The sequence below is a fragment of the Sceloporus undulatus genome, chromosome 4, assembly GCF_019175285.1.
Source record: "Sceloporus undulatus isolate JIND9_A2432 ecotype Alabama chromosome 4, SceUnd_v1.1, whole genome shotgun sequence".
In the NCBI taxonomy this organism is placed as follows: domain Eukaryota; kingdom Metazoa; phylum Chordata; class Lepidosauria; order Squamata; family Phrynosomatidae; genus Sceloporus; species Sceloporus undulatus.
This window is the reverse complement of record NC_056525.1, coordinates 219,738,828-219,752,708: the sequence shown is the minus strand read 5'-3', so window position 1 is coordinate 219,752,708 and position 13,881 is coordinate 219,738,828. Positions and strand designations below refer to the sequence as shown.

General features: G+C 41.0%; 1 long non-coding RNA gene across 1 annotated transcript in view; it reads right to left on the bottom strand.

The window, feature by feature from the left end:
* The window catches only part of LOC121930114, a 35,977-nt gene extending 22,485 nt beyond the window's left edge, over positions 1 to 13,492 (bottom strand). The window contains exons 1-2 of the long non-coding RNA XR_006103821.1: positions 13,416 to 13,492; positions 6,366 to 6,503 (exon numbers count right to left, since the gene is read on the bottom strand). This is a non-coding gene — a long non-coding RNA (uncharacterized LOC121930114). The remainder of the gene's footprint in view (positions 1 to 6,365; positions 6,504 to 13,415) is intronic.
* Positions 13,493 to 13,881: the final 389 nt, after the last annotated feature.

The window sequence follows — 13,881 nt, the reverse complement described above, 5'->3', positions numbered from 1 at the left end:
GACATTAACATCTCGGCGTCTGCGCAACTGCGCAGTTGTGTAACATCTTGGAGGTTGATGGGTTGGGTTCCTGCTAGCTGTACAGTTGTAGTGATTGATTGTTTGTATCCTTCTCTGCTACTGTGTTGTGTGCTGAGGGGGGGGGAGAGTTGGATATTGGATGTATGTGTATGCATGTATCAGCTAGTACTATGGGTTTTTTATTTTTATTAACTGTGTTTTATCTGTATTATTGTAATATTGTATTTTGCATTACTGTTATGGTTGTATTGAACTTTGTTACTTGCTTTGTTGTTGTATATGCATATGTATGCTGTAAACCGCTTTGATCGTAGGAAAAGCGGTATACAAATAAATCATATTATTATTATTATTATTATTATTATTATTATTAAAGAGCTATCCATGTTAGTCTATTTCTGCATAAAACAGAAAAGTTGATTGAATATATTAATTAAAGATGGTCTGTAAAGATTTTGGATACTTTAGCTGTTGCTGCAATAAGCAAGAGAGCCAGTGTTGTGTAGTGTTCGAGTGTTGGCCAAGGACTCTGGGCTCCAGCATGCAAATCCCCATTCTGCTGTGGAAATCTTCTGGATGATCTTGGGCAAGTCACAGCGTCCCAGCCTCAGAGGAAAGCAAAGGCAAACCCCCTCTGAATAAATCTTGCTATGAAAATCCTGTGATAGGTTTGCCTTAGGGTCATCATAAGCCAAAAAGGACTTGTTTTTGGTATATTAGTATATTATTTTAGTAATTTTGCATGTTTATAGTGTTGCATTTTATCATCCAATTTTCATTATATATGTTTGATGTTCCGTTCTATGGGCATCGTAAATAAACATTGTTATTGTTATTATAACATGCCCAGTATCTCATAATAATAAAAGGCCCTGAAATAGAACAGTACCGTCCACCTCTGTAGTTCCATGCTATCATTACAGAGATGCTCTTTAAATAAAGAATGGTACTTTTTAAAGTATAGAGACACTCTATTACAGAGGAGTTTTCTCCCTTTCTTATGCTAGCTTCTGAGCATGAGTTGTCAGGACAGCTTCCTCTACTGACAAATACAGCTTTCACTGTTCATATCAAGATTCTTATTATCACAGGGCCTGTGGCTATTTTACCTCTTCCTACGCTACATCCTGCTCCTCATCTGTAGTTTCATAGGTCAGCAGGATCTTCGCCATACAGCCATAGTGTCTAGATGACACTATGGGTAACATTGTCAACTTCCTCCTAAATTGATCTAAATAAGACAAGGCAACACATATCTCTCCATGGGCTTGGATTATCTCAAGAATACAGTATTACAAGAAGAACAAGCTCACTCAGAACACCACATGTGGAAGGATTCTCAGTGGAGCTGCCCTGTAAATAGCTTTTGATATGGGTATTTATACTCCTTTAAGTGGGGATGTGGGGGACTGGGAATTGCTGGGCTTGGCTCAATTCCCTCAGTTCTTATTCCTCTCAACAAAATAACGTGGCAAAATGTTATCTTTTAATGAAATCTGAACCAATGTTTGCAAGGAATTTAATTGCATTTCTGACATTCCAAGGTCCCTGCACAGTGACAACGAATTGCATTATGGGCATTAATATGTCCACTTCTTACTTACCTCATTCCAGATGCCCAACTTATTTTGTACAGCTCATGTGCAAAACTAGTTCACAGTACAGCTGAAAGCTCTTTCCTTCATGTTAGCGATGGAGGAAAGTAAATGCCAACAGAACCAGCAGCCTTATTCCAATGGCAGACTGAGCATGAGTCTTGAGTCTGGTTCCAAAACAAAGAAAGGGAATGAATAATGTCCATCTTGGGCACTTTCAGGTTTCACAGCCTGTTCTTTCCTTCATCTGTTTTATTTTTGTCTGTTTTATTTTCCTTGGCATTGTTGCTCATTCTTTCCTGACATCTTCACACTAACGATAAGCTGCTCTGAATGAGGAACTAGGCTAGATTCTGAGATGGTCCTTGTCTTCCCATGGTGACTTGATTCAGCAACTGCTCTGTCCTTCAGATATGGAAGGACACCACCAGATGCAAGGGCAGCAGTTCATTCCTCTGATTAGCTTTCAAGCGGAACAGAGCACAAGGTGCTTCTGATACCCCTGGCTGCATCTGCTGACATGTCTGATTATTAAGCTTTCTCATAAGCTACCTTGACAAAATGGTGCCATGCAACACTGGTCTGTGAAATCCTCTAGAGTTCAACAAGCAGTTAGGCAGAGAGGAAATTGCAACAAGGAACTAGATGGTGGTGCACAGGCAGCTTTTCTCACTTCAAAGTGCTTTTAATTGCCAGTTTGTGAGCATCTCCTCAAACAGGAGCTCAGGAAAAGCAGCAAGGACAGGCATAGAATGCATACACACTCTTCTTTGGCCATGACCATTCACTTTCAGAGCCGCTGGTCCATGAGCTTCTTTGGGCTATGACAACAACACTTTGCTTTCCACCTATAAGATGTTGATTAAAGCACGCTCTCTACAATATAGCTTAACAAGCCAAGAACTCATTCTCTTAGACTGCCAGGCCAAGGTCAAGAGGATTCATTCTACATAGTTCTTCTTGCAGTGATGAACTACAAAGAAGAACTGGAAGGCTGAATAAAAGTTGTGGTGGTGGTAACAAAGATAAGATGGTGTCAGCCTGTTTGTAAGAGCCAAGAGAGATACCATCAACCTAAAAAGCCTGAGGTTTGCACTTGAAATGGGCTTTTTTTTTAAAAAAAAAAAAAGAAAAAAAGGAAAGGCTATTATTTTGGATGGAGGCAAAGGAATTTGTGGTAAGCCTCACCTACCCTAACACCCTCCAGATCTTTTGAGAGAACCTGATGCCTATAGAAATGCAAATGCTTCGAATCTGTTCATTGTCTTGAGAGCAAAACATATTTATAGAATCATAGAACTGGAAGGGGCCATACGGACCATTAGGTCAAATCCCTTACTCAATGCAAGATCTCCAGGTAGAGCATCCCTGGCATCCCATACTTCTGAAGACATCCAGAGGAGCAGACCCTACCACCCCTCTAGGCAATTGGTTCAATTGCAAAACCTCTCTCACTGTCAAGAGGTTCCTTCTAATGTTCAGATGAAATCTATCCTCCTATTACTTAAAACCATTAGATCTGGTTCTACCTTCTAAGGCAGCAGAGAATAAACCTGCACTGTTCCCTTTGTGACTGCCTTTGAGATATTTAAATAGTGTCTCTGTAATTTAAAGGGTATCATTCTTTATTTATGTCAGGACCAAAAGCTTATAATGACCCCTGGCCCTAACTGGTAGCCAGTAGAGAAATCTACACAGGCAAAAGGCTTGTGAGTATCTGGAGAGATTTAAGACAACTCGAATCAGGCCATATGTATCAAATATGTTGGCAAGCTGCTTGCAGAGATCTCCTTGTGGATGTACCAATTCTAATACAGTTGGCCCTCCACATTTGCAGCTTTGACTTTTCCAGAATTGATTATTCATGGATTCGGCCTCTCTAGGAATTTCTAGATCCTCCATCAAGACTCAGCTTCTGTCAAAAGTTACACTGGAGAACCTAGAGATTTCTAGAGAGAACACTTCTTCAGGCATTTTAAGTCCTCCAGAGCAAATTCATGGTCAGGCAGATCATGGCCACAGAACTGCCCTGGAGGACCTAGCACTTCCTAGAGAGGTGTTCTCTCAGGTTAAAAAAAATAGGTTTTTTAATTTGTGTCCCCCCCCCCCCACTTTCACAGGAGTCCTATTCTCCTAACCCCGTGAATGTGGAGGGCCCACTGTATTTACATTAGAAGCATTAAACAAAAATAAACATTACTCTCCCAGATGAAGACGGGTGATAAAAAAAGGAAATGGTTAATGGTATGACTCTCCTGATGAAGGCTGCTGCTGTTTTACATACTATAATGCAAATGTTCTATATTTCAAAACTTAAGAATTTCCCTTTGAAGAATATTAATAAAATAATATTAATAAAAAATTCGATACAGAGAAAGTACACCAGGCAGGCTTGAGGGCTTTTTAATGGGTTTTTCAATTCACTGGGAAAGCAATAGATATAATAGGAATGGGTTTAAAACATACACACATACATTCAAACTGGGAAGAACTGCAGGATTTTCATCAAAATTGTGATTTTTTGATTTAAAGTTCCAGTCAGTAAAAAGAAAAACAGGAGAATGGCATAGCAACCTGTATATGGACTATTCCATCCTGCAACATTTTATGTGTCCCATTAAACTTTTGAAATATTTACGTAATACACAGTTGCAAAGTTTTTGCAATAGAAGCTTTGAACTTTCATTTATTTATTTAGTGAGGATAAACTATTTTAAGTGTATACCTGAAGTTCCTGTTTGTTTTCTTTCAAAACAAAAATGAAGATCTTATTCGGACACAACCTCCTCTTTCTTAAACACCTCAAATAAGTGTCTGTCTGCTGCCCACTCCATTCATATTATACATTTTAGATTTGGTCAGCATTTTGAATGAATAGCTGTTAACCTAATCAGAAAAGTAAATATTGTGCTTCTATTTTGCTACTGAATGCATCTGAAGCACAACCTTCTCTCTGCCTCCCTGCTCCCCCCCCCCCCAATTGATATTCAAAGCAAACAATGAGATTATAAAAATCATACTTGCTCAAACAGGATTAGGAAATTAATTTTAGCTGAGTTTGTAAAAGGAAATATCATTTTCCTCTTCATTTGGGAATGCTTGGCATATATAATATATATAATATATCATATTTGTGATTTCCTGCATGACAGAGGGTTGGACTGGATGGACCTTGTGGTCTCTTCCAACTCTATGATTCTATGCTTCTATGATATCCAAATATCACTGCAGCTCCCTGAGGGCAATGCAATTCATATCCATGCTGTTTTTCGAAGTGTGCTTCCCACCTTCTCTATTCTTGGATTCCTGGCACTGTAGATTCCTAACTTTGATGATGCTGACTTTTGCCCATAAAAATGCAAGCATAAGGCAGCCCCACACCATAAGGCAGAAAGATTTGACAGGAGATTTCAGGAGTGACAAAAGCCTGTTTCACACTCCCCCCCTTACTACATATTCATTCAATGCATGCAGGGAACGAAATCATGCCAGCAAGTTATGTTTCAAACATTAATGTGTCCCTCTGTCCCCTTCTTCGACGTCTATGCATGAAAGTAGCCCCTATGTGTGCATATTTGTACGCTGATCACCCCTGCAAGAGAAGCTGGTGAAAGAGAATCCACTAGTGCTGGATTTTCCCTCTTTCAGAGAGCTGGCATTCTTCCAATGCCAGCCTGTCTTGTTTCCATAGAATGTCTGTGGCTGGGCATGAAAGATCCTTGCTCTCAAATTTGACAGAGATATTTATATATATGCCTGTGGAAAACAACTGTGTTACTTCTGAAAATGATGCACAATGATGATATAGATGCAAATAAAACAGAGAATGAAGAAGTACCTTTTTATCTAGGCGAGTGTGTAAGCACATTAGCATAACTTACAGAAAAATGTGTATTATTTTCCAGCCCAAATTTTATAGAATCCTGGAGTAGGAAGCTCTTCCTAAAGTGGAATCTTTTTTCCTATATTTTGAATCCATTGCTTTGTGTCTTAATCTGGACCAGCAGGAAACAAGCTTGCTTCTTCTTAAATATGACATCTTGGCTATTTCCTACCCAAAATCAAGATAAAGCACTTTGCAGATGACGAAGTGGACAAGAACACCTTAGCTGCCAAAGCACATGTGAGCACAACTCACTTCAGAACTTGGACATGTAAGGAGAAAAGTGTCTGATGAAGAACCAAATAGAACAAGCAGGCATGTAGAGATTGGAACGTTATGAGAAAAGAAATACCACATCTTTTTAATTGCAATGGAATTAAAAATGTAATCTGGTTACCTTAAACTTGTCTGAGAAACACATTAATACATTAAGCTGCATTCTGTTATTTATCTTAGCCTTAGAAACCACAGAACTGACAATATATATATATATATAATATAATATTTTGGTTGACACCATTGCTCCTATATGGCAAATCTTGTTGTCTCCCCCACCCTAGCAATTTTCAGATGTGTATCAGATCCCATAATTGCCTGAGGCTTCTGAGACTTGTGGTCTTGAGCATCTGGAAAGTACTATGTTGGGAAAGACTGTCCTAAAACATGGCATCTAACAGACAGTTTACATCCTCTGTTACATTTGTTCTCATTCTTCAACTCTTGCCTATTGCCCACAACATATATGCTGCTCACTCACCTTCCAAAGACCAGGGATTGTTGGAGAGAATAGTGTAAGATTTGAAAAATGACTTCAAAAGCACTATAAAAATATTTTAAACACATTCAAAAGTAAAGTACCGACATACCTCAGTTATCAAAGGCTCTGACAGTGAAGCTTCTTTTTGTAAAGTATTTTTATACTCGCGGTTTCCCCTTTTCTCCTTGCTCTTTAACTAGCTGAATTTTTTTAGCAGCCTCAGCACTGGGAGGATGATAAAGGAAGCCTGGAGAAACACAGATTTTGGTGTTGGGTTGCAGCAGCATGTCTGCAGTAAACAATGCAATGAACAAAACATGTGGTGTAAAAGAATGAGATTCTACTGTAGCTGATCCTACTGAAGCCATAAACCTCAATCCCCTCCAAATGCCCTTACTGAGCTTGTATAAACAGCGAAACAGAAAGAAAGACAAGCTTGCTGCACCAATCCCCTCAGCATGTTAAAGGAATATACATCTATTGAGCCAGCAAAATGGAAATTATAAGAAAAATAAAGGCTAGTGAAAAAGAAGGTTATCCCTGGATGCATTTTGGAAGAAACCTTTATGTGGTCTCTAAAAAGTTCAAAATATTATGTTTACTTATTCAATGACTTGGTTGTTTCATGTCCATATAATAGTATGGCTCTGTAGTTGGAGCATAAACCTGGATTATGGTTATTTTTGATGGTCCAAAACACACTGCAGAAATAATCCAGTTTGTGACCCCTTTAACTGCCCTTTCTCAATGAGAGGAAAGTGAAGTAGGCTTAGAGTCGGTGGAGGAACCCCTTCTCCAGCTACAATGTCTCCTGGGCAGCTGCCTCCTCCTCCTCTTCTTCGTTCTGCCACCTCCACCTGTGCCTTTTCTTCCTCCCTCCTCTTCCCTGCTGCTGCCACCTATTCCTTTCTCCTCCTCCTCCTCCAACTCCTCTGTCCCCCCCCCTCCAATGGACTTGCCATCCGTGGATGTTGGAATCTGCAGATGGCAAGTCTGTGGATATGGAAGGCCTACTGTACATTCCCTGTTCCTGTTACATTTACTGTACATTGTCTTCCTTGACTGAAAATGGGTGTACTGAAACACAAGACACCACACCAAGGAAAAGGAAAACAAGCAGCACATTTGGGGAGCTTAATATGTAGGGATTATTTGTGCAAAAGCACCTGTGGTTTTTCAGTGCAGAAAATGTGTTTCCTGGGGGGGGAATAATACAAATTGCACAAATTCATTTATTCTTGCAAATAAAATATGTTTCCTACATTAAAAAGAAATATATATATATAAATAAATATATATATATATTGCAGGAATCAGTGTGTCCTCAGCAAAAGTACCACTTTTTGCACAACAAACATACTTTCTGTCTCCAAACATGTATATTGCATTTAAAAACACATATGTGGTGTCAGACTTCATTATTTGTGCACAGCAGATGCAGTAAGAGTTCTAAATCTTTGCTTGTCACTCGTGCACGGATGAATAATTTCAGTGATTTTTCTCCCTTTCCCACCAAGAATAGGAAGTTTTCAGTACGATTTTCAAACACTAGTTATACTTCAGGACTCTACTGGGGAAAATTTGTGCAAATATATTTTCGTGCAAACAAATTTTCCCAGACAGGTCCTGAAGTGCAACTAGTGTTCGAAAATTGTACTGAAAACTTCCTATTCTTGGTAGGAAAGGGAGACGAATCACTGAAATTATTCATCCTTGCATGAGTGACAAGCAAAACTCTTGCTGCATCTGCAGTGCAGAAATAATGATGTTTGCCATTGCTCAATGCTATGGAATGCTGGAATTTGTAGGCTTGTGAGAAATTTAGCCTTTTCTATCAAAGAGCTCTGGTGTCACAACAAACTACAAATCCCAGGATTATATAGCTGTGTCAAACTGCATTATTTCTGCAGTGCAGATGCAGCCTCTGGCTTGCACCATATTTTTGTGCCTTTCTGTTAGCCCAAGAAAGAAAGGTATTACAGCACCGTGGATTTTGATCATTACTTCCAATTGTTTTTCAATTATGCCGTGTGCCTTTGTTGTGCTTAGTCCATTTCTCCCTCTTACATATCAGCTCCTTGGAAACACAAAAATCCCATGGAAACACAATTCAGATAACACTGACACGTCATATGCAGTTATCTAAACACTTGCAAAACTTTTGATCACAGTAGATAGTACCTTGTAACTTTTGTTTAAAGCACAGACTTTGTTTACTATTTAACCAGCTGGATGTGAATGCAGACAGATATGTGTAATAGGTTTGCACACAAAGGGAGGGATATATTAACAGTACACAAATACTGTAATTGCACAGCAGCCTCCCTTTCAATTTGGCTATGCTGAGTATAGAATTTTTCATTCAGCTGCCAACTCTGAAAAATGGCTAGCATAAGGGTATGTCCACCTCTGTAAAACAGCCATTGATTTAATAGAGCCAGCCAAAAGAAGTTGGAGACTTGCATTCTCTCTGTTTTTGTGGCTGATCAAGTAATATTTAGTCACCACAATAGAATCTAATTAGGCCTCCTGCTTTAATTCATGACTCTATGTTACCCTGGAGAGCTTGCATAATAAGAGAGGGAAATATATGATCAGGTTGAAAGCAGAATATTACCATCAACATAATGCCCTGCAAGGAAATGAAGGATATTTATTCATGTTATATGTTTGCTGTGAACAGCAGCCCTCAGACAATTTGATTATGGGAATGCTTAGTGCCAAAATGAAACATGCCAGTTGCCTGAATTGAACCCATGGCACCCCTCAATTCTTCCCACTTACAAATGTCAGGTGCTTCTACTAATGCTGTGTAGTTTCATGGCATAGGCCTGCCGCAAACTGAAGATCTATCCATGTTCAGTATTTTCTACATATACAAACCATGAAAATATCATGTACACAGTTTCCAGATGCAGATTACAATGTCCATACTGCATATGGAAAAGGATTTTCTACTAGACTGATGTTTCCAGATTACAAGCAGAACTGGATGGTGCAATGTTGTCTTTTCTCTCTTCAGCCAGTGGCCTGGATCCAGATCAAGATGACTTTCCCACCCGTTGGCAGCATCTTCAGCCCTCTGAAAGTGTCACAGGTAGTCTATTCACTATGCTGAATAGAGCAAAGTGAGGTGCTGAGATTTCCAAGATTAAACAGAGGCACAAGATGGCTGGGGCAATCAGAGGATTTGTAGTCCAGAAATGATATTTCCATGCTCTGAAACAAAATCCTACATTCCATGAAAGGCAGGCCCTGGATTCAACTAACTGCCTGTATACAGAATACATTCTGAAGTTACATAACATTGGTCAGATATTCAGTCATTTAATAGTCTAGTAGAAAATCTTTTTCCATATGCAGTATGGACACTGTGAACATTCCGTCTCTTCTGTCTTTTCAATAAGAGGATCCAACAGCTTTTACAATAGCAAATAGACTTAATACTTGAGATTAACAGATCAGAATATTTCTGTTCTCTGACTGTTTTACAGTGATTGATTCTTAGGCCCATCATCTTTCAGCCACAACCTGTGAAATTAAAAGTAAATAAATACAAAAAAGGGCATTATTTTTATTTATCAAAACACACACAAAATATGTATTTTGTACAAATCTTGTCCTAATAGATGCATTTTTGCATGTATTTAATACTAAAATATGCTCTTCTGCACACATTTTGGTTATATGTTTTAAAGTTTGGAATTCTGTTGCAAATTTTGGAGAAGTGCAAAAAAAAAATCGAAAGATAACTGTATTCTGATCTGTGTATTAGTCTGGTAAGTGTGCATGAGGACAGTTTGCTGAAAATGCAAGCCCAACAAAATTCTCAAATATCTTTACCTAGTACATTGCCTTCCATGTGTAAAAGCCAGTGTAAGATTTCCCCTGGGGCCTTCCTGTTTTCATATCTTGGCTTGTAAACAGAGATTAAACCAGATTTTCCTGGTTTAGATGTAACAGAAACCTCAAGGGGGCTTAGTAGAACACAAGCTGAACATGAGTCAACAGTATGATGTGGCAGCTAAAAAGGCCAATGCAATTCTAGGCTGCATCTATAGAAGTACTAGTGTCTAGACTGAGGAAAATAATAGTAGCAATCTATTCTTCTTTGATTAGACCTCACCTGGAATACCTGGCATCACAATTTAAGAAGGATGTTGACAAGCTGGAGCATGTCCAGAGGAGGGTGAACAAGACAGTGAGAGGTTTAGAAACCTTAGAAACCATGCCCTATGAGGAGTAGCTTAGGGAGCTGGATATGTTTTGCTTAGGGAGGAGAAGATTAAGAGGGGACATGATAGCCATATTTAAATATTTGAAAGGATGTCATATGGAAGAAAGAGCAGGTTTGTTTTCTGCTGTTCCAGATTCACAGAAGAGCAACAACAACAATAAGAGGTATGGAGAACAAAAAATTTGAGGAAAGATTGAGGGCGCTGGGCATGTTCAGCCTGGTATCGTTTCTGCTTCTCACAACATCACTCTATTCTCTTTAGTCAGACTTTACCTGAAATACTGTGTCCAGTTCTGGGCACCACAGTTCAAGGAGGATATTGGCATGTCCAAAGAAGAGCAACCAAGATGATCAAAGGTCTCAGAACCAAGCCTTATGAAGAATGACTGAGGAGTTGAATATATTAAGTTTGAGGAAAAGAAGACTCAGAGGTGACATGACTGCACTCTTTGAATATCTAAAGGGCTGTCACAGAGAGGAGGGACCAGATTTGTTCACTGCTGCTCCAAAGAGTCGAACTAGGACTAATGGTTTTAAATTACATGGGGGTATATTTCAACTGAACATTCAAAGGAACTTCTTTACAATAAGAATGGTTTGGCATTGGTAGCAATTATCTAAAGAGGTGGTGGGGTTTCCTTCTCTTGTAGTTGTGTGCCATCCAGTCATTTCCAATCTAGGATGACACTAAGACAAACCTATCACAGGGTTTTCTTGCCATCCTCTGAGGCTGAGACAGTGTGACTTCTTCACGGCCACCCAGTGGGTCTCCAGAGTCACAGTCCAATGCTCAGACCACTACACCACACTGCTCTGGACATCTTCAAGAAGAGGCTGGAGCTGCTGGGGATGCTCTAGATCAGGGGTTCCCAACCTGGGGGTCGTGCGATCCTTTTGCAGGGGTCGCCAGGTTGGGAATCCCCCTGCCTCCCTCTCCCCTTTTCTCTGTGGGTGCCGGCGCTAGCGCAGGCACCACACAGGGAAAAGGGGAGGGGGCGGGGCTCCCTCCTCTTTCCCTTCTCCCTGCAAGGGCTGGCCCTGGCACAGGCACTCGCAAGGAGAAGGGGATGGGGGCGGGGCCGCCTCCTCCTCCTTCCCTTCCTTCCCGCGGCTGCATGCACCCGCTGGGAGGAAGGAAAGGGGGGCCGCCTCCTCCTTCCCTCCCTTCCTTCCTGCGGCTGCACGCATCCACGGGGAGGAAGGAAAGGGGGCCCCTCCTGCTCATTCCCTCCCTCCCTTCCTTCCCGCGGCTGCCAGACAGCCACGGGGAGGAAGGAAAGGGGGGGTCCTCCTGCTCCTTCCCTCCCTTCCTTCCCACGGCTGCCAGACAGCCGCGGGGAGGAAGGGACGGTCGGGAATGCCTCCTCCTCTTCTCCCCACGGCTGCCAGGCAACCATGGGGAGAAGGGGACGGGACTACAAGTTCCAGAGGCCTTTGTGGCCGGAGGTCCTGGCCCTTCTCCCCTGGTGGCCTCCCTAATTGGTTGGGAGGCTGGGAAGGGGCGGGACTTCCGGCCGCAAAACCTGCTGGGGCTTGTATGCAGCCGAAAATCCCGCCCCTTCCTCGCCTCCCAACCTATCAGGGGGGCCACGGACGGGACTTTCCTCCCCACTGGGGGTCGCGGCCCAACAAAGGTTGGGAACCGCTGCTCTAGACGGAGTACACACGTGCTAGAAGTGACACTCAGAGCCTTCTCTGTGGGCATGCATGATGTCACCCCAGAACAGAGTTTTCCAGAGTTCATTACTAGAAAGCCAGAGGGACGTGACACTTTGCAATAAATAAGTGGGGTTTGGGTTGCAGTTTGGACACTTGGTCTGCAATAGTCTGTGGGTCCTCTGCCAATTCTTATGATTTTATGATTCTCTATATATCTGTTGTTGGGAGCATACTATTGCAGCCATGTCCCGCTTGTCATCTTCACATAGGAAACTGATTGGCCACTATGTAAACAGAATGCTGGGTTTGGAAAAGTCTGGGTCTGATCCTGTGGAGAAAAGATTGATTAGGTTAACAACAGCAGCAGCCAATCACAAGCCAGCTGCCCTCAGCCAATGAGATGCTGGCAGGGAGAGATTGACAGTTCCGTTGTGGCAGTTAAGATTAAGAACTTCAGATAGGGTTCTGTTGAGTCCAGTGGGTGGAAATAGTTTTATGAGTTCCAGAGGGGAACTAAGGCTTAAGTCCAGTGTGAGGGGCGTATACCCTGAGAGATACTCCGAATTACGGAGATATCTTAAAGAAATAACTGCGGGTTATATTTTGCCTGAGGGGCAGGATAGAGCTTAGAGAGACTAAGCAAGAGAAAAGGGCAGGGTGAATGTCCTTGAAAACAGTAACTTTGACAATGTATAGAGTTGACTGGTTGAGTTGCAGTTCTCTTGTATCCTGAGGGATTTCTGAGGGATTTCATAGCCTGGGTGGCTAAGTTAATAACAAGAATACAAAGATACATCTGGAACTAAGTGACCAATAAAGACTAAAATGACAACTTGATATCATTTATACTTTATAACAATTCTATTTTTAAATAAACTTTTATTGTTGTTTAAAAAACCACTTGGCCTGAGTTTTAAAAGACAGAAACACGCTACTAAACACTAAGAGTCTAGAGTGGGTCATCACATAATTTGGTGGCAACGGTGGGAGGAGAACTCCCAGATGCCTGCCATCATAGGAAAGGATTGTGGGTGCACATCACAGACCCCACATGACTTTTCTTTTGTTTTTGTGTCAGGGACTGAGCAACAATTCCCACCCACCACCATCTGTTGCTGAACTGTTATTCCCAGCATCCCTCACCACTGTTTATGATGGATAAAAGTGATAGGCATTGTATTTCAATCACATTTGGAGGACCCCTTGTTGCCCACCTTGCCTCACATCAATCCTACATGCTGAATATAATGATCCCATACTTACTGGCAACCTGTGGCAGCTTTTGCATAGGAAGGGATTCATTTATCCTTTCACTTGGTCCGTCTTTGAAGAGAGGAAATAAGTAGCTCATTAGAATACCTTACTTTATCAAACTATGGATGAGCATTTCATGTATTTCCTTATAAAGTTCACAACTAGAATGCTTTGATAAGGAGAACAATCTGCCGCATGTATGAGCAAAAAATTAAAATGAAAAAAGTCCTACCTAACAAGTCCCATTAGACCTTATTAAACTATAATTACAGCAAGGCCAAATTCAAAATATCCTGAATAAATTATAAATATGCTACAGAACATTTCAGTACGCTCAGTGGGAAATGTTTATTGTCATGATCTGGGTACATTAGGTGATAACCTGCTCTGCTTTTATTCAGAGCTTGAAAGTAAATACCTGCAAATATGGTGCAGGGGGTAGTCCAGGATATAGTGTCTAATAATATTAATCGTA